The sequence below is a fragment of the Coregonus lavaretus genome (genome assembly GCF_964263955.1).
Source record: "Coregonus lavaretus genome assembly, chromosome: 27".
Taxonomy (NCBI): domain Eukaryota; kingdom Metazoa; phylum Chordata; class Actinopteri; order Salmoniformes; family Salmonidae; genus Coregonus; species Coregonus lavaretus.
Window position 1 is genome coordinate 24,759,224 of NC_140014.1, and position 20,774 is coordinate 24,779,997.

The 20,774-nt window shown below is 42.4% G+C and overlaps 1 pseudogene across 1 annotated transcript; it reads left to right on the forward strand.

Moving 5' to 3' along the window:
• Window positions 1-39: 39 nt before the first annotated feature.
• Window positions 40-16,629, forward strand: LOC311102644 (sphingosine-1-phosphate phosphatase 1-like; annotated as a pseudogene). The gene is made up of 4 exons: window positions 40-123; window positions 8,023-8,167; window positions 10,786-11,590; window positions 16,006-16,629. The product of its transcript is annotated as a sphingosine-1-phosphate phosphatase 1-like (transcript).
• The last annotated feature ends 4,145 nt before the right edge of the window (window positions 16,630-20,774 follow it).

The window sequence follows — 20,774 nt, forward strand, 5'->3', positions numbered from 1 at the left end:
ACCGACTAGCTAGCTTTTCGCATGGCACCGACTGGTAAGATGCTTCAGGTGGGCCGTCATGTGTGCAAGCAAGGCATAGGTCCTGGGTTCAAGCCTCTTTGTGAGCCGAATCAGGAGGACGTGGTACTCACCAAGCAAGCAGCGTGATGTCCTTACATTAGCATAATTTGCAAAGCACCTCTCCTATACAGCAGTTTACTGGCCTTCTAGTCCACTGGTTTTCAACCTTACTGTACCTACAGTTCCTCTCAGTCAGTATTTGTCTAGTAGAATCCTATGGGGCCTATGTCTGATTTATTCTTAGCAGACATTGATTGTTCAATGAAGTACTGAGGTGGAATGTAAATCAGCGTTATGCTCTGCCCTCTGAGTTAATCATCCATGGCCTGTGGGATGTTATGGAGTATTGAATCTGCGATCTTCACAACCACTCTGTTTTCCTGGATTGACAACAGGCTTAATTACTGTAGGTCCCTTGGTTTGCACAGGGGAAGACACCAGGGGCTAACTCACTTAGAGAGCTGTGCTCCATTTCTTCCAATCAAACTAATCACCCCTACATCACATTATGGAATTCTTCCAATGAATGCATAGATGGAAAATTAGATTTGATATACAGTGAGGGAAAAAAGTATTTGATCCCCTGCTGATTTTGTACGTTTGCCCACTGACAAAGACATGATCAGTCTATAATTTTAATGGTAGGTTTATTTGAACAGTGAGAGACAGAATAACAACAAATAAATCCAGAAAAACGCATGCCAAAAACGTTATGAATTGATTTGCATTTTAATGAGGGAAATAAGTATTTGACCCCTCTGCAAAACATGACTCAGTACTTGTTGTTGGCAATCACAGAGGTCAGACGTTTCTTGTAGTTGGCCACCAGGTTTGCACACATCTCAGGAGGGATTTTGTCCCACTCCTCTTTGCAGATCTTCTCCAAGTCATTAAGGTTTCGAGGCTGACGTTTGGCAACTCGAACCTTCAGCTCCCTCCACAGATTTTCTATGGGATTAAGGTCTGGAGACTAGCTAGGCCACTCAGGGAACTTAATGTGCTTCTTCTTGAGCCACTCCTTTGTTGCCTTGGCCGTGTGTTTTGGGTCATTGTCATGCTGGAATACCCATCCACGACCCATTTTCAATGCCCTGGCTGAGGGAAGGAGGTTCTCACCCAAGATTTGACGGTACATGGCCCCGTCCATCGTCCCTTTGATGCGGTGAAGTTGTCCTGTCCCCTTGGCAGAAAAACACCCCCAAAGCATAATGTTTCCACCTCCATGTTTGACGGTGGGGATGGTGTTCTTGGGGTCATAGGCAGCATTCCTCCTCCTCCAATCACGGCGAGTTGAGTTGATGCCAAAGAGCTCGATTTTGGTCTATCTGACCACAACACTTTCACCCAGTTCTCCTCTGAATTATTCAGATGTTCATTGGCAAACTTCAGACGGGCCTGTATATGTGCATTCTTGAGCAGGGTGACCTTGGGGGCGCTGCAGGATTTCATTCGTTCACGGCGTAGTGTGTTACCAATTGTTTTCTTGGTGACTATGGTCCCAGCTGCCTTGAGATCATTGACAAGATCCTCCCGTGTAGTTCTGGGCTGATTCCTCACCGTTCTCATGATCATTGCAACTCCACGAGGTGAGATCTTGCATGGAGCCCCAGGCCGAGGGAGATTGACAGTTATTTTGTGTTTCTTCCATTTGCGAATAATCACACCAACTGTTGTCACCTTCTCACCAAGCTGCTTGGCGATGGTCGTGTAGCCCATTCCAGCCTTGTGTAGGTCTACAATCTTGTCTCTGACATCCTTGGAGAGCTCTTTGGTCTTGGCCATGGTGGAGAGTTTGGAATCTGATTGATTGATTGCTTCTGTGGCCAGGTGTCTTTTATACAGGTAACAAACTGAGATTAGGAGTACTCCCTTTAAGAGTGTGCTCCTAATCTCAGCTTGTTACCTGTATAAAAGACACCTGGGAGCCAGAAATCTTTCTGATTGAGAGGGGGGAAAATACTTATTTCCCTAATTAAAATGCAAATCAATTTATAACATTTTTGACATGCGTTTTTCTGGATTTTTTTGTTGTTATTCTGTCTCTCACTGTTCAAATAAACCTACCATTAAAATTATAGACTGATCATTTCTTTGTCAGTGGGCAAACGTACAAAATCAGCAGGGGATCAAATACTTTTTTTCCCTCACTGTATATAGCTAGTTACATGGCTTTCTTGGAACTGAATTGCTGTCTTGGAAATTCCCTTGTTGGTCAAACGTTTTGCATTTGTATCAAAGGTTAAAACCACTTTTTCCACTTCTAGCAAGAACATTGACTTAGTGAATAATTGATTCAGGGAAGAGTATGGCACTGCATTTGATGAGCTTTTCATCACTAGATGACAAACTGTATGAATGAATGCCACAGTTGGAGAGATTGTCCTCTGCTCTGTGCATGAACTCTAACCTAACCTTATATGACAGGTATAGGTATGTCATGTTTATAACACAGGTTTGTATGGTTAATGAGTTGACCAATAATTCAGTTCACTTGTAACCCATAATTAGCATTTAACGGATAAGATGTGTTATTTACGGTACCCGCTGCACCAATTATAATGTATTTTATCATGTCAAGAGTTGCTGTACATAATCCCTCTATATTTTAGAAATGTTTAATGTTCAATATAAGAACGTCTGCTAAATGTGAACGACCGCCTTGATTCGGTCTTATGTAGCAAAATTTGAAATTGTGTTTTTTACATTGGATAAAAGCAGAGACACAGAGCTACAAAATGGTATATCATACACTGCATTTAAGGGAAAAATTGTTAAGTAATTCTGCTTTGAAAGTTGATAAACTTGTAATCTCACTTTGAGAAATTGGCCTTTGAATGTTTTGGTACCTACTGAATAGCTCTTATTTGTCTACACCCATTCAGCATCGTTCACACCCTCTTAAGCTTTAGCCCCACCCATCTTGTTTCGCTCTCGGAGCGTTCAGAGCGCACACTTGACACTCTGGCCGATGAGTAGGGTTGATCCGAGCATTCTGACCTCAACGGCAGTCAAGCACCCAAGCTAACTGGCTAACATTGGCTAGCTTGCTAGCTACTTCCAGACACAAAATTGGGATTATGGTTAATTGTTTACCTCTGGATAACATGAAAACAGCCTAACCAGCACCCCACTGACCATTTTACTCACCCTAGCAGAGCTGGTTAGGCTGTTTTCATGTTATCCAAAGCATTGGTGACTGTAACTGTTGGTGACTGTAACAATTTTAATTACGCTTTTTTTGCCAAAGTTTACTGACACCGGCCATGTTCAACGGGTGGTGTGCGTTTGTAAATTCATCAGTTATTCTGCGCTCTGGCATACTCAGACTGAATTTACGAACGCACCTGAAATGGTTACTTGCATAGTAGTCTTTTGTTAAGACATGTAGGTAGCTAGCTAGCTAGCTAGCTAGATAAACAATGAACCTAGCTAGGTAAACAACGTGTCAAATCATACATGTAACGTTAGCTAGCGAGCCAGCCAGCTAACGTTAGCTAGCTAGCTAAACAATGAACCATAATACCAACTCATGGCGTTACTACCCTGCATGAATCTGCAGGTAGCTTACCAACCAGGTTCAATGTTAGGAAGCAAATGGCTCTGAGATATGAATAATAAGAGCATACACTTAACGTTAGCTAGCGAGCCAGAAAGCTAACGTTAGCTAGCTAGTTAAACAATGAACCATAATCCCAACTCATGACTTTCCTACTCTGCATGAATCTGCAGGTAGCTAACCAACCAGGTTCACTGTTAGCAAGCAAATGCCTCTGAGATACGAATAATAAGAGCATTCACATAACGTTAGCTAGCGAGCCAGCCAGCTAACGTTAGCTAGCTAGCTAACAGTACACTTTAACTTGAAATGAAACCACTTTCTGTCAAAATTAGAAACGTAATATCTGAAAAATGTAGCTAGCTAGACTATCTTACCCGTATACATCATGCATGATGGACTCGTCTTCCTGTCACGGATGCCATGGTTGCCCTTAGTTTGAAGATGTAATCCGGAGACAGGTGTTTTCTCCATCTCGTTAGCTATCATGCTCTAATTCCACTGATTTCAAAACTCGATCCTCCAGAAAGTGGAGAGCAACACTTATGCAGCTCATGATACATTTTTTTAAAAAGCTGCGTTAGACAGGATTACCTACTACACATACTGACCAGCTCAAATAGACAGATGCGTGCTATATGGCAGACCAATCCGAACTCCTCTCTCGGCATGTCCAGCCCACTCATTATCTCAGCCAATCATGCTAGTGGGAAAGTTGCTGTCTTTTCTGTGGCTCAACCAGCTAGGCTCATAATGTAACAATTTTATTCGTATTTACAGATGGCATAAAAGTTTGTTATTAAGGCACATGAAAGTTCACATGTTCCAGAAGGCATTTCTGCCAAAAAACGCATTTAGATTTTTAAAAAAGTTTACCATTAAATGGCTCTCCTGTGAAGTAGTGACCCGCGACATACACCTAGCTTCCTGAAACGAGTCACAAATGACTAAAATGAAATATATACATTATGTTATTGCAGCATGCTTGTTTTCAGCTTCCAAACAGTGAGATTCTAATAAAGTGCATGTAGCGTAAAAGTAAAAGTTGATGCCTGTATGTGATGAAATTGATCATAAAACCATGTTTGATGTTCCTATGAGATGAAGCTGTATGCATGGACTGTTGATTTGTTCTCATGCCTATACAGTGCCTCCACCATGCATGCAACGAATGACAATGACAGAGAACTTTTGTACATATTCGTTTTGTTCTTGTTAATAAAATAAAGATGTTGTAATAAAACCTTTTAAAAATTCGAGGGGAATGGATCAGCTTAATATTGCAGATAGATTGTATCTTCTATCAATGTAATTGTCTGCATCACTTCCAATCCCCCATGTTTTTTTTTTTATATATATATTTTTTTATATATATACTTTCAACCCCACCATCCTTTCCCTACTTGGAGTAAATTAGTGAACAACAATGCCCAGGCCTCTACTTCCAGTCTATACTTACTATCTACACCTTATGGACAGAGTTAATTTTACAATAATTCAATTATATATATTTTTTATTTTTTATTTTTATTTTTATTGCTCCTGAACTTCTTCTACTCTCAACCTCTCCGATCATTTTCATGATGTCCATCCGGTTTGCTTCTATATGCCATATCTTTCTAACTGTGCTCTTTCCCAAAAGCTCCCAACATACAACCTATATACTTATTATGGACACAGTATGCTTACATTATTAGCTATCTTTGTTATTATTTGTTGTTATTTGTTATTAGTCCCATCCTTCAACTCTATTCAATACCTCCCATCTATCTCTTAACACCATCCATATAGGATTTCTATTTGCCACATATATTTCAACCATACTGTGATGTTTTACAAAAGTTCTGAACCTTTCTATTCTCATTGCTTCTACAGATTGTGAATTAAAAATAAACATTTTTGCTAAAAGTATTATTATATTATTGATCGATTGACTATGACTTTTCAGATCACCCAGTAATGCTATCTGCAAGGTTAGTTCCAGGTAAATATTGCAATCCTTTAGCCATTCCTGGACCTGTGTCCAAAAACAAGCTACAAATGGACAGAACCAAAACAAATGATCTAATGATTCTGTCTCTTGTTGTAATAAAACTTGCTGCCATCTGGTTCTTGAGTGATCTTTCTGAGCTGCGTGTTTGTTAAGACGCCTTCATTCTGAGAATGACTGTGTTTTAATGATGGTCATCAACAGCACACAGTTGGTCCCATAGTGTGAAAGGTTTTCAGTTGTACGCCTAATACCTCCTTGCCCAGAACACTAAGGAAATCATCAAACTCACAGAGGCAGGATTAGAAAAGATTAGAATCTTGTGTTCTTTGGATGAGATAAATGAAATCCAGCAGATGCTTGATTTAGTTAATTCCAGGTTTTAGGGGGAAAAAAGAGAGATCTATGTTTTGTACATAAGCCAAGTTTAATGGGCCACGACTGTTTGTCTCATATCTGGGCTATCATAGCAGCCGTAGGCTACAATAGAAAGGTTAGGCCTACATACAATAGAAAGGTTAGGCCCAAGTTTAATGGGCCACGACTGTTTGTCTCATATCTGGGCTATCATAGCAGCCGTAGGCTACAATAGAAAGGTTAGGCTTACATTTAAATCAAACATCAAATAATTACTCATCCAGTCAATAGGTTCCCCATACACCCAGGTAGAGAGAGGGAGAGGTTTGGAAACCAAGGAGCACAATACGAGAATAATGGAGCCTGATGATGAAGCGTCATCATTGCCTAGTGAATCTCCTAGCAACAGAAACATCTGCTTCTGTGAGGACCAATGAGGTTGCAGAGGGTATGGTGTTGTTACTTGTTTCACATAACATTATATTTTAAGATCCTAAGTGTTGCGTACTCTGAAGGGAGTATTAAAACGAAGCTACAGTGACTGGGTGTGAAGCGCAAACTTCAGGCAAATCTTGTGGCGGGGATAATTGGCACAGACAGTAAATGTAGCAGCAACGGACGATCACACATAGGACACATCCAGAATAACTAATTTCCTTCATAGGCTGCCTACATCTGAAAGGACTGCTGATTTGCTGAAGTGCTTTATGAACTGTTGGAGATCGACATAAGGTAATTTTACAAATTAATGTAGGTTATATTTGATCAAATGTGTGGGTTATTCTTACAAATAGCTGAGATTCCAATAAGATAAACTGAATAAGATCATTAGCATTAAAGACATGCATCATCGGGATCATCATCAGATCAGTCAGTCAAAAACATTTTCTTTTTACTCACATCCAAGCAGGTGAGTGCATTATTTGTGTTACAGATATTTTGTTTGATACCTTGAATAGGAATATTACAGTCCCACCGTGCCTAACTGCAGAGGGAGTAAAATAACGTGTTTTATAGCCGGTGTCATTCAGCTGAAAAGTCACAAATTTGTCCAATATCAGAAACTCTCTGTTCTCTATCTCTCTCTGTCACACACACACACACACACACACATACACACACACACACACACACACACACACACACACACACACACACACACACACACACACACACACACACACACACACACACACACACACACACACACACACACTGACTACCCACGCACATACTCAACCCAATTTATTTGTAAATAGCCTTGTGTGGGGAAATGGCAATGGCCGTAAATATTTCAGCTCTGCCTACAAAGCACATGCTGCCGAAACAAGACCAAAAGCTGTTTTGATATGAAAAAAAAGTAATCTGTTTAATCTGGCCATGATAAATAGCCTATGCAGTGAGATGAAATATGAGAAAACATAGCCCACATTTTAACATTTTGCATCATATCTAGTCCATGTTTTACGGTTATGAAATACAGAAAAATAAATGTTCTGTGTGTGACTTTTTAATAAAACAGGTGTCTCTCTCCGGTCTCTATTCCTACCTCTCTCTCTAATTCTCTCCTTATCTATTATTCTCCTCCACTAGAGGCCCCTGAAGGCAATGTGTGTGGCTCAGAGAGTGGCCCAAGCAATCAGGAGGATTTGTGGCTCTGGGCTGTTACCATCAGGTAATGTATCGTGGATATGACCACTCCTGCTGGGGCTGTATATATAATTCTGTGTCACTCCACTAACCACATAATCTCTCCTTGCCAATGTGTTGAAAGGGAGAGATGTATCAAGGCTGTAATTGCAATTTTCCTTATTGTGTTTCAAGCAGTCGATTCCCTCTAAGAGAGATTAAACTATTCAACAACGTCGAAAGTTGCCTACTTCAAGAGGAAATATGCGAAAGAGGAGGATTTACATGGAGACCTACATGGATATTTTCCAAAAGTAGGAACTGCTTTGTTTGTGTTTACATGTTCAGACATCAATCTGTTGTCCTATGACGTGACACTTTAAATGTGACTTAGATTTCTGTCTCATAACCACAACCTCTGTTTCCTTAGCACCTGATACGTCAGGAGGACCGCAACTGCATCCTCAAGCTCTCCTTGGAGAAGCTGAGATTCTTGGAGGACCCTGAAGCCTACCTGCGACGCTCAGTGCTCATCAACAACCTGCTGAGGAAGATCCACCATGAGGAGGAGGAGGGTGAGGCGGAGGATGAAGAAGAAGAAGAGAGGCAGGGGAACTGTGACAGGGGCCCAGGCAGCCAGCGGCTGCTCTACCCTGACAGGAAGCGTGTGAAGGTGGTGGTGGCAGACTGCTGCTCTCAGTCCTTTGGGCTGAAGGAGATACCACACTACCACCTGGTGGCCTACCCCTCCCCCACATGCCTCTACGGCCTGGGCACATTTCCCAGCATCTCCCCTGGCCACGGGGCACAAGTTCTGCTCTATAAACTGGACGATAATGGGTGACTTAGTGAATTGCTGCCAAAGTACGGGTAGAAATTGAGATGGACCATGCACATCGAAGTAATTGGCAGGGAGTGGTTTGGTGACAGAACCCCCTATTCACTCAGAGCGGCACTCTGCATCTTGCTGTCTGACGCTATCTACATGCAAAATGGGAGGCTACGGCTTCTCCTGTGTGATTTCTGATATGATCAACAGAGCAAGAGTCCGAATCAGGGTCTTCAAAGGGCATTTTTGTTACAGCGTCACTGCCTTTACATGCTGATGTGAGAGAGAGATTCCTTGCAGAAATGTGTTTTAATGGTTATTGCTCATGTAAACCTTGAGCATATTCAGGGGTACATACTGTACAACTAATGCACCTTGCCTCTAGCAGACTGATGACTATAAACACACTGCGATTTCGGACATTTGAAAGGGTCCTGAGAACGTTGATACATGCCTTCCTCGGCACTCACCAAAAAACAGAAAAATTATCGCTGAGCACGAACTCGTGATGCTCGGAGCCGGAGCACGCTGCTTAGACCACTGTGCTATGGCAGTTCACAATGCCCTAGCAAGCTGTGAGAATACAGAGAATACTGATGATACTTGATGGTAATAGCATGTAGTTTTTTATAATTGGGTTTTAAGCCTTTCCCAAACCATAGCCCTAACCTTAACCACTCTGAATTAATACCTAAACTTAACCATTTTAGTTGTTTCTGTTTTAACCCTGTAACCATGCGGAATTAACCCTGAAACAGACGTTCATCCATAATACGTTGAATTTCAAAAGGAAACTATGAAATCTTGTTGGCCTCTACACCAGAGAAACAGCCAATGTTTGTGTTTGGAGATCTGGATGTCTCCTGGCATGCTTGTGTGACCATCAATCTACTCTGTTGTGTATATTGATATTTTCTATTTTGAGGTTTAACGTATTCAGGCCAAGAAAAATAAAACAGAACAGTAGGTCATTCCACAGCCTCATCTTGAATGTGCCAGTTTTAATGTGACTAAATCATTTTGATTCTCAAAGAGACAACCCTGTTTAGTGCTAATGTTACTGTTACTCATGCTAGAGGAATATCACTAACTTGACTCAGCAACAGCACATTGTCATATGGGTTTCTTTGATCATGTTCATGTCAAACAATTCCCTGTTTTTTCTAGCTAATTTTGATATTTTTATCTAGATTTCCCAGTTTTATGGGGCAGGCAAACAATGTTAAGGTTTTACCTAAAAAAAAGAAAGGTAAATAACCTATTCATGAATAGTTTGACTGTTCATTAACTTGTTTTTATTATTTTATTTTAAAATTTGTGCAACAACGTGAATATCAATTGCTATTGTCTTATTTTTTCTGTATTTGAGTACCAATAGTTGAGTGTGTTCAGTGTAAGGATTGTTTCTCCGTTATTGTTAAATGTCTAACAAACAACAATGACTAAAATGTTATTTATGCTATTTTACTGTATGAAATGTATATTTGGAAGAAAATTGACATATTCCTCATTAAAGATAGCTATTTTGCCAAAATACATAAGTAACACCATCAATCTGTTTCTAACAAATAAAGAGTGGAAGTTGACACTGCCATCATATGTTGGAGTGAATCAGCTACAGAGCATCCACTGGCAGACTATGATAGAAAAGGGCCTCTGACAATTTATGGATATTATGATGTTTCATTCATCCATAGGCCTATCTTTATACTCTATGGAAGCACATTTATTTAAAGGGACAAGATAAAACGATTAGATAAGCTTGTGTCAATACCCATGATTTGACCTGTTTACTCCATAGAGATAGATAGAGGACTCATCTTTATATCTGTGCCACTATAGCATCTGTGACAGCATGGGCAGCGCCATTGTTGTTTTGCAACTTGTCCAGAGAGTCAGCACTTTTGCAGTACACCTGTCCTTGAGCGGTCTAACAAAGAGGCAGTGTGTGTATGTGAGACACAAGTCTGTCTCGGCCTACCCCCTAATCCTCACATTAATCACAGCTTGTTATATTAAACAGTCTATATCAGTACAGCACAAACCTATTATGTTTAATCATTAATGCTTTCTTATTAAGCTAACAGCACATCTAAAATATAAGAGAATAATTTCCCACACTGCCTTCGACAGGAAAACCTGGAATTTTTTATTTATTTGCTCCTCTCATTGAACATGTTTATTTTATGGGAACTGGCTATATAGCTAAACCGAGCAGTTAACGTTACGGCCATGATGCAAGAGATGCTACTTGACTAGCTAGTTAATGGTGCCATGATGCATGATCTGCTGCTTGACTAGCTAGTTAACGATAATGTATTGTAAATACACAGTGCTCTATATCAGAATCAACATGACAAAATATAACGCAATTTGGACAACTCTGCAATTATCTCAAAGACCCGATTCATGTAGCACGGTTTCAGCAGATCTGTGGTGTGCGCGGAACGTTTTCTAGGAACCCAGTGGAGATCAGAGGAGTGGAGCGAGGTACTTGCACAACGTCAACGGCGTTAGCAATCTCCAGGGTGAAAGTGAGAAATGTATTGTCAATGGAGGCGGAGAAGGGGAAAACACAGATAGTCTTCAGCAGAAGAAAGCCACCTCCCCTGGTAACAGTTGGATACAGGAAGGGGTAGATGCTTCTCAGAACGGAGCGGTGGTCACTCCTGCTGCGGGGGCAACGGCCGGGCACAGCGGCAACGTTTGCCGCCTCGCTGGAGCACAGGACCTCACAGAAAACGGCTCAAGTGGCGTCAACGGGTCCGGAGTGGAATGCACCACCGAGACCCCTGAGGACCCCAGTCCTTCAAGGAGCACTGTCAAACCCTTGCACACAAACTCTCTGACAGGCGATGCGGGGCAGGAGTTTTTAATCAAGAACACGTTTTTGTATTACCTGTTAACCTTCGGAACCGAGCTGTGCAACGAGCCGTTTTACGTCACCTTTTTCCCGTTCTTCATCTGGAACGTGGACGCTTACGGTAGCCGGAGACTGATCGTGGTCTGGGTTTGGGACATGTACCTGGGCCAGAGCACCAAGGATGTCATTCGCTGGTCCAGGCCAGTCTCACCGCCCGTGGTCAAGGTGGAGATGTTCTATAATTCTGAGTACAATATGCCATCTACGCCCTTCTCACTGTTCCTGCTGACCTACGGCCGTTGGGAGGTAACGTTAAGCGCTTTTCAGACGACCAGCGGGATATCGCAGAGTACCCCGTCAAGTACACGGCTTGTCCCTCTAGTCAAAGCAGCTAGTGTCACTAGGGCGAGAGCCCACAGTCTATGCGACAGCTGCAGGTGATCATAGCAACGAAATAAACAAACATTATCAACGTGCGGAAAAAAACACGCTTTACTTATTGTTTTCCCCCTTACTAGCTCTGACTTTGCTAATAGCTACTTTATTGAGGAAAAATGTACTTACTATGACTGTGATATCGGGTTGTCCCACCTAGCTATCTTAAGATGAATGCACTGACTTTAAATCGCTTTGGATGAGAGCCTCTGCTAAATGACTAAAATTTAAAAATTTAAATTTCGCCCCCCTGCCTTCTGTGAAAATGAATGGGCCTCTTAGCCTTCTTTGAAAATGGTGAACAGTGCCTTTATTCTGTGTTATTGGCTGACAGTAAATCACATGTTGCTGTTTGCTTTTTCAATTAGGATGAGGAAGTATCAGAGTGCTTCCCTGCTTGGCAGTGTTTTTATGGAACAGGCAGCTATTGAGGACAATGGTGTCAACATGAAGTTTCAAAGTAAGTTTCTGGTAGTCACTAGGGCTGTGGCGGTCATTACATTTTGTCAGCCAGTGATTGTCAAGAAAATAACTGCAGATCTGATGGTAATTTACTGTTAATTAACATGAACACATTCAGCATCTTGTGGCTTCCACACAATGTTTTATACATTTTAAGGCAGGCTACACACTTCATCAGTCTCTCATTCACAATTTGACAAGCATTTGATAATGCCTCGAATTTCCCAGCGGCATTCCCTTTGTGTGGCTGTAATGCCTCCTAAAAAAATCCATGCCTTTTACGGCCAGTGGCCGTTGTGCCGTTAGGCTGAATATAATAATTATAATTCCCTTCTCCCGGCTGCGTGCTCCGAAGCACCTTTCACTAACATGGCTCTCTCAGATATCTCAATTCTTATTAGTCAATGCCTGTTACGTGATCGGTCCTTCTCACAGGCTATAATTGAAGACAGACACATCGGGGACGCAACTGCGCGCGTCCTTATCGAATTCCGAGGCGCATATTGAAGATGTTCGAAGAACTGTCTACGTTTACTTTTCGTCAGCCAACAAGAGGAGTAGGCCTAACGAACAGCAAAAGCACTAGCCTATGTCAATCTATTATCCCCTCAAAAACTTGACCTATTCTATTCTGTGCGAGAAATAAATATTCCAAACATAGTCTTGGACAGTTGTGCGATGCGATAGATCCCAAATTAATACAACCACTAGCATCAAAAAACCTGAGGCTGACGCAGCAGATCAGAACATTTAGCTTAAAATGTTGATAAACTATTAGGCTATTTCTTCACATTATAAGCACAGAAATGCGCACACGGCAGTAGGCTATAAGCAGGAATGTTCCAAAATGTAATACATCACGCATCTAATCAACTAGCTTGCCTGCTCTATCCACACTGATTGGTGAAGTAATTTAATGAGCTAAATGTAAAAAACTGTTGATTTCACAGGTTAAAAAAGGAACAGAAAGGAATTATATAAACCAGTACTTTTTGGGGGTTCGAAACGGTTAAGAACTTTATTTTGCTGGTCGGAACAGTCCAAACACACCAACACAGCCATGAAGAGGGCACGACAACACCTCTTCACCCTCAGGAGGTTGAAAATATTTGGCATGGGCCCTCAGATCATCAACAAATTCTACAGCTGCACCATTGAGAGCATCTGGACTGGCTGCATCACCGCTTGGAATGGCAACTGCTTGGTATCCGACCGCAAGGCACTACAGAGGGTAGTGCGTACGGCCCAGTTCATCACTGGGGCCAAGCTCCCTGCCATCCAGGATCTCTATACAAGGCGGTGTCAGAGAAAGGCCCTAAAAATTGTCAAAGACTCCAGCCACCCAAGTCATAGACTGTTCTCTCTGCTACCGCATGGCAAATGGTACCGATGCACCAAGTCTGGAACCAACAGGACCCTGAACAGTTTCTGCCCACAAAGCCCTAATAATACAAAATCGTTAGTTAAATAGTTAACCAATAGCTACCCGGACTATCTACATTGACTGTTTTTGCAATAACTCTTTTGACTCAACACATACGCTGCTGCTACTGTTTACTATCTGGCACTTTATTCCTAGTTATACAATGCATTCGGAAAGTATTCAGACCCCTTGAATTTTTCCACTTTGTTACGTTACAGCCTTATTCTAAAATGGATTAAATTCATTTTTTCCCTCAATCTACACACAATGCCCCATAATGACGAAGCAAAAACAGGTTTTTAGAAATGTTACATAAGTATTCAGACCCTTTACTATGAGACTCAAAATTGAGCTCAGGTCCATCCTGTTTCCTTTGATCATCCTTGAGATGTTTCTACAACATGATTGGAGTCCACCTGTGGTAAACTCAATTGATTGGACATGATTTGGAAAGGCACATGCCTGTCTATATAAGTTCCCACAGTTGACAGTGCATGTCAGAGCAAAAACCAAGCCATGAGGTTGAAGGAATTGTCCGTAGAGCTCCGAGACAGGATTGTGTCGAGGCACAGATCTGGGGATGGGTACCAAAAAAGTTCTGCAGCATTGAAGGTCCCCAAGAACACGGTGGCCTCCATCATTCTTAAATGGAAGAAGTTTGGAACCACCAAGACTCTTCCTAGAGTTGGCCACCCGGCCAAACTGAGCAATCGGGGGAGAAGGGCCTTGGTCAGGGAGGTGACCAAGAACCCGATGGTCATACACAAGAAGACTTGAGGCTGTAATTGCTGCCAAAGCTGCTTTAACAAAGTACTGAGTAAAGGGTCTGAATACTTACAGTGCTATGAAAAAGTATTTGCCCCCTTTCTAATTTTCTCTACTTTTGCATATTTGTGATACTGAATGTTATCAGATCTTCAACCAAAACCTAATATTAGATAAAGGGAACATAAGTGAACAAATAACACATCAATTACATATTTATTTCATAAACAAAGTTATGCAACACCCAATTCCCCTGTGTGAAAAAGTAATTGCCCCCTTACACTCAATAACTGGTTGTGCCACCTTTAGCTGCAATGACTCCAACCAAATGCTTCCTGTAGTTGTTGATCAGTCTCTCACGTCGCTGTGGAGGAATTTTGGCCCACTCTTCCATGCAGAACTGCTTTAACTCAGTGACGTGTGGGTTTTCAAGCATGAACTGCTCGTTTCAAGTCCTGCCACAACATCTCAATTGGGATTAGGTCTGGACTTTGACTAGGCCATTCCAAAACTTTCAATTTGTTGCTTTTTAGCAATTTTCATGTAGACTTGATTGTGTGTTTTGGATCATTGTCTTGCTGCATGACCCAGCTGCGCTTCAGCTTCAGCTCACAGACGGATGGTCTGACATTCTCCTGTAGAATTCTCTGATACAGAGCAGAATTCATGGTTCCTTCTATTAAGGCAAGTCGTCCAGGTCCTGAGGCAGCAAAGCATCCCCAAACCATCACACCACCACCACCATGCTTGACCTTTGGTATGATGTTCTTACTGTGGAATGCAGAGTTTGGTTTTCTGACAGCATGGAGAGAGGGGGAGGGGTGAGGGGATCTCTGGCATGTTGGAGTATAAATAGTTAACTGTCCTGGTTACTGAGCCATAGCTAGATGAGAGGTGTTTCACCATGGTGAAAGTGAAGATCAAACATCGATAATAACACTGACTCACACAAATGTCCCTTATAGCTAGAATCCTTAATTGAAACAATAACAAAGCTTACTAACCACCCCTGTTTTGCTAAAAATCTTAAGGAATGGGGCTGGAGAAATGTAAAACTCTGAAATTCACAGACAGAGCTATGGATGCAAGGACTGACCATCCATGATATCAAATGTATAGTGTTAACCATGTTTTGAGGCTATACAGTGTTTGTTTACATTTACGTTGTTTACAAGCTTACATTTTTGGGTTCTGATGGGGTACAACAGTTGAACTAAGTACATGAGGTATTTATAAGTTATATTCTTCATGAATCAATGGGTATATATAATTCATTTATAAGTCCAAAAATGGATGTAGCAACTAAGAATTATAGCTTTAACCTACATGTAGTTGGACCCTGTTCATACCGTTCTCATTCTTTCCCAGGAAAATAATCACTATAGAGAATGAGCTGGGGTTTTATTGGACATGAGTCACACAAGGCTGTTGGTGTGCATAGTCCTTGTTCTGTGGCCTCCATGGAATCTCACACCAAATGGTGAAGTGATCTGGAACGTCACCCAAATACACATGAGCGCAGGACAGTATTTGTGTCATTTTTCTGCTTGTTAAATACTATAGCTTGCTTCATGACCCTTGGCCTGATTCTGCTCAGCGGCAAGAGCTCACTGTCCTGATGGGTTGTTCTCCTCAGCCAATTATGTTTCTGCACAACATGTCACCCCACCACTTTCTGTCAACAAACGTCTTCCTCTATTGTGGAATTACGAAAAAAAAAAAAAAAGAATCTGTCAACGGGAAAAAAAAGGTGTTCCAGCCGGCACTGGACCTGATCGATAACTTCAACCTGAAGTACTGCTACGCCCCCCTCATCATCATCTCCCTGCACCTGGGAATGGGCCTCTTCTCCTTCACCCTGGACACCTGGAGCACCCCGCGGGGCAACACCACTCAGATCCTGGGCACCGGCGCTGGCGTGGCCTTGGCCTCCCACCTCAACCACTACCTGGGCCAGATGCCTGACCCCCCGCTGGACCAGCTTCCCCTGTCCACACTGGCCCTCAGGACCGCCCTGCTGGCTGTGGCAATGCTGAGGTTCTGCCTGGGCATGCTGGTGTTGCTGGCCAACAGGGCCCTCATGAAGGTCATCATCATACATCTGGCCTGCCGTATCTCAGGCATCCTAAGTGGAGACGTGAGGAAGGCCTGGCAGCACATGGAGGTGGAGCTGCCCTACAGGTACATCATGTACGGCACGGTGGGCTTCAACGCTCTCTTCGTGGTGCCCCAGCTCTTAACCTTCCTGCAGCTGGCCTGATGGATCTTCCAGTCCCCTGCCCTCGCCCTGCCCTGCTCTTCCAAAACCAGGCCCATAGGAACATGGGAAATTCACTCTCTACATGCACTGAATGTACAAAACATTAAGGACACTTGCTCTTTCCATGACAGAGACTGACAAGGTGAATCAAGATGAAAGACTACAGAAACCTCTTATCAAGGATCCCCTAAAGACTGAGTTGACAGGATGTCAGTACTGATCATTAAATCCTATTCCCTGTGTCTTACTTAGATTTTTTTATTCAGAAGTTGACCTCTTGTTTATCTTAATCTCAATTTGAAAGGAAACACACTAATGATTTTAGTGAAGTCAAGGGCCTTTGTATTCGTCTGGCATTGGGCTTCAGGTTAAGTTATGGATCAACCAGACTAGTAATTATCTTTATTTTATTAGTCACCCCTTTCCTAATAATATACATTGTCTATACTGACTACTTATTTATAAATTCAGTCTGTTTCCTGGTTGTGTTCTCTATATCTATTTTTCTAAAGGGCTCTTTTTATTTATTATTGTTGAGTTTCTTGCCTTGATTTTGAAGATGATCCAGTAAGGTTTGAATATATACACTGAACAAAAATATAAACTCAACATGCAAAAGGTTGGTCCCATGTTTCATGAGCTGAAATAAAATATCCCAGAAATGTTCCATACACACAAAAAGCTTATTCCTGTCAAATTTTGTGCACAAATTTGTTTACATCCCTGTTAGTGAGCATTTCTCCTTTATCAAGATAATCCATCCACCTGACAGATGTGGCATATCAAGAAGCTGATTAAACTGCATGATGATTACACAGGTGCTCTTTGTGCTGGGGACAATAAAAGGCCACTGTAAAATGTGCAGTTTTGTCACACAACACAATGCCACAGATGTCTCAAGTTTTGAGGGAGCGTGCAATTGACATGCTGACTGCAGGAATGTCCACCAGAGCTGTTGCCAGAAAATTAAATTTTTATTTCACTACCATAAGCCGCCTCCAATGTCGTTTTAGAGAGTTTGCCAGTACGTCCAACAGGCCTCACAACCGCAGACCACGTGTATGGCGTCGTGTGGGCGAGCGGTTTGCAATTTGAATGCACAGAGATACCGTGAAGAGATCCTGAGGCCCATTGTGAGGCCCATTTTTTTAAAGGTATCTGTGACCAACAGATGCATATCTGTATTCCCAGTCATGTGAAATCCATAGATTTGGGCCTAATTTATTTATTTCAATTGACTGATTTCCTCATATGAACTGTAACTCAGTAAAATTTTAGAAATTGTTGCATGTTGCGTTTATATTTTTGTTTAGTAAAGATTTTTACTGTGGACTGATGGGAGAAAAGCCATGACTGGGCACATACAGTGAGGGAAAAAAGTATTTGATCCCCTGCTGATTTTGTACGTTTGCCCACTGACAAAGAAATGATCAGTCTATAATTTTAATGGTAGGTTTATTTGAACAGTGAGAGACAGGTCTCTTTTATACAGGTAACAAACTGAGATTAGGAGCACACTCTTAAAGGGAGTACTCCTAATCTCAGCTTGTTAACTGTATAAAAGACACCTCTCCACAGAAGCAATCAATCAGATTCCAAACTCTCCACCATGGCCAAGACCAAAGAGCTCTCCAAGGATGTCAGGGACAAGATTGTAGACCTACACAAGGCTGGAATGGGCTACAAGACCATCGCCAAGCAGCTTGGTGAGAAGGTGACAACAGTTGGTGCGATTATTCGCAAATGGAAGAAACACAAAAGAACTGTCAATATCCCTTGGCCTGGGGCTCCATGCAAGATCTCAGCTCGTGGAGTTGCAATGATCATGAGAACGGTGAGGAATCAGCCCAGAACTACACGGGAGGATCTTGTCAATGATCTCAAGGCAGCTGGGACCATAGTCATCAATAAAACAATTGGTAACACACTATGCCGTGAAGGACTGAAATCCTGCAGCGCCCGCAACGTCCCCCTGCTCAAGAATGTACATATGCATGCCCGTCTGAAGTTTGCCAATGAACATCTGAATGATTCAGAGGAGAACTGGGTGAAAGTGTTGTGGTCACATGAGACCAAAATGGAGCTCTTTGGCATCAACTCAACTCGCCGTGTTTGGAGGAGGAGGAATGCTGCCTATGACACCAAGAACACCATCCCCACCGTCAAACATGGAGGTGGAAACATTATGCTTTGGGGGTGTTTTTCTGCTAAGCGACAGGACAACTTCACCGCATCAAAGGGACGATGGACAGGGCCATGTACCGTCAAATCTTGGGTGAGAACCTCCTTCCCTCAGCCAGGGCATTGAAAAAAATGGGTCGTGGATGGGTATTCCAGCATGACATTGACCCAAAACACACGGCCAAGGCAACAAAGGAGTGGCTCAAGAAGAAGCACATTAAGGTCCTGGAGTGGCCTAGCCAGTCTCCAGACCTTAATCCCATAGAAAATCTGTGGAGGGAGCTGAAGGTTCGAGTTGCCAAACATCAGCCTCGAAACCTTAATCTTGGAGAAGATCTGCAAAGAGGAGTGGGACAAAATCCCTCCTGAGATGTGTGCAAACCTGGTGGCCAACTACAAGAAACGTCTGGCCTCTGTGATTGCCAACAAGGGTTTTGCCACCAAGTACTAAGTCATGTTTTGCAGAGGGGTCAAATACTTATTTCCCTCATTAAAATGCAAATCAATTTATAACATTTTTTACATGCGTTTTTCTGAATTTTGTTGTTGTTATTCTGTCTCTCACTGTTCAAATAAACCTACCATTAAAATTATAGACTGATCATGTCTTTGTCAGTGGGCAAACGTACAAAATCAGCAGGGGATCAAATACTTTTTTCCCTCACTGTAGGTTGTTGTTTTTACAACCTAAACAATGTGTAAGTCCATTTTAATTGTTGGGTTAAATCTATGTTAACTATGTTAATTCTATGAGGCTCTGATCTGTCAGACTGTATGAGTGAACTAATAAAAAAAATCAAAAGAGACTGTCCACTCCTGTCCCTTTTAATTTTGAAATTACAGCAGTTTAAATAAAGATGTATTATTTTTGCTCAACTTTTTGTCTTTTTGGTTTCACTTTGAAATACCCCTAGTTTTTACGATGTTGGAGGGAATTTATTTTGTGTCATTCCTTTCTCTGCATTACCTCAGCCCTCCCCCTTAATGCTGTATATTACATAGAAGGTGGTGAGGTATGTGTTTTTTCTAAGCACTGTGCAGACATGCAGCAAAGTTTCCACTCTGTACTGCCAAGGTTGTCAGACGGTACCATAGACGTACAGGAAAAGTGAAAACATGCTTCAACCCCTGGCCCAAGATCAAAGACATGTTGATGCAGGCGAAGTATTTGACACTTGTCGGATGTGGCATGGCTTGCAAAAGCCGTGAGCTGCCAAGTAACGCGAGCCTACCAGACGAGCTAAATGCCTTCTATGCTCGCTTCGAGGAAAGCAACACTGGACCATGCGTAAGAGCACCAGCTGTTCCGGACGACTGTCTGATCACGCTCTCCGTAGCCGATTTGAGTAAGACCTTTAAACAGGTTAACTTTCACAAAGCCGCAGGGCCAGACGAATTACCAGGACGCGTACTCAGAGCATGCACTGACCAGCTGGCAAGTGCCTTCACTGACATTTTCAACCTCTCCCTGACCCAGTGTGTTATACCTACATGTCTCAAGCAGAGCACCATAGTCCCTGTGCCCAAGAATGGCAAGGTAGCCTGTCTAAATGACTATCGCCCTGTAGCACTCACATCTGTAGCCATGCAATACTTTGAAAGGCTGGTCATGGCTCATATCAACACCATCATCCCAGACACCCTGGACCCACTTCAATGTGCATACCACCCCAACAGATCCACAGATGACGCAATCTCTATTGCACTCCACACTGTCCTTTCCCACTTGGACCCAAGGAATACCTACGTGAGAATGCTGTTCATTGTCTACAGCTCAGCGTTCAACATCATAGTGCCTTCCAAGCTCATCACTGAGCTAAGGACCCTGGGACTGAACACCTCCTTCTGATACAGGATCCTGGACTTCCTGACAGGACGCCCCCAGGTGGTAGGGAAGGCAACAACACACCTGCCACGCTGTCCCTCAACACAGGGGCCCCTCAGGGGGCGTGCTTAATCCCCTC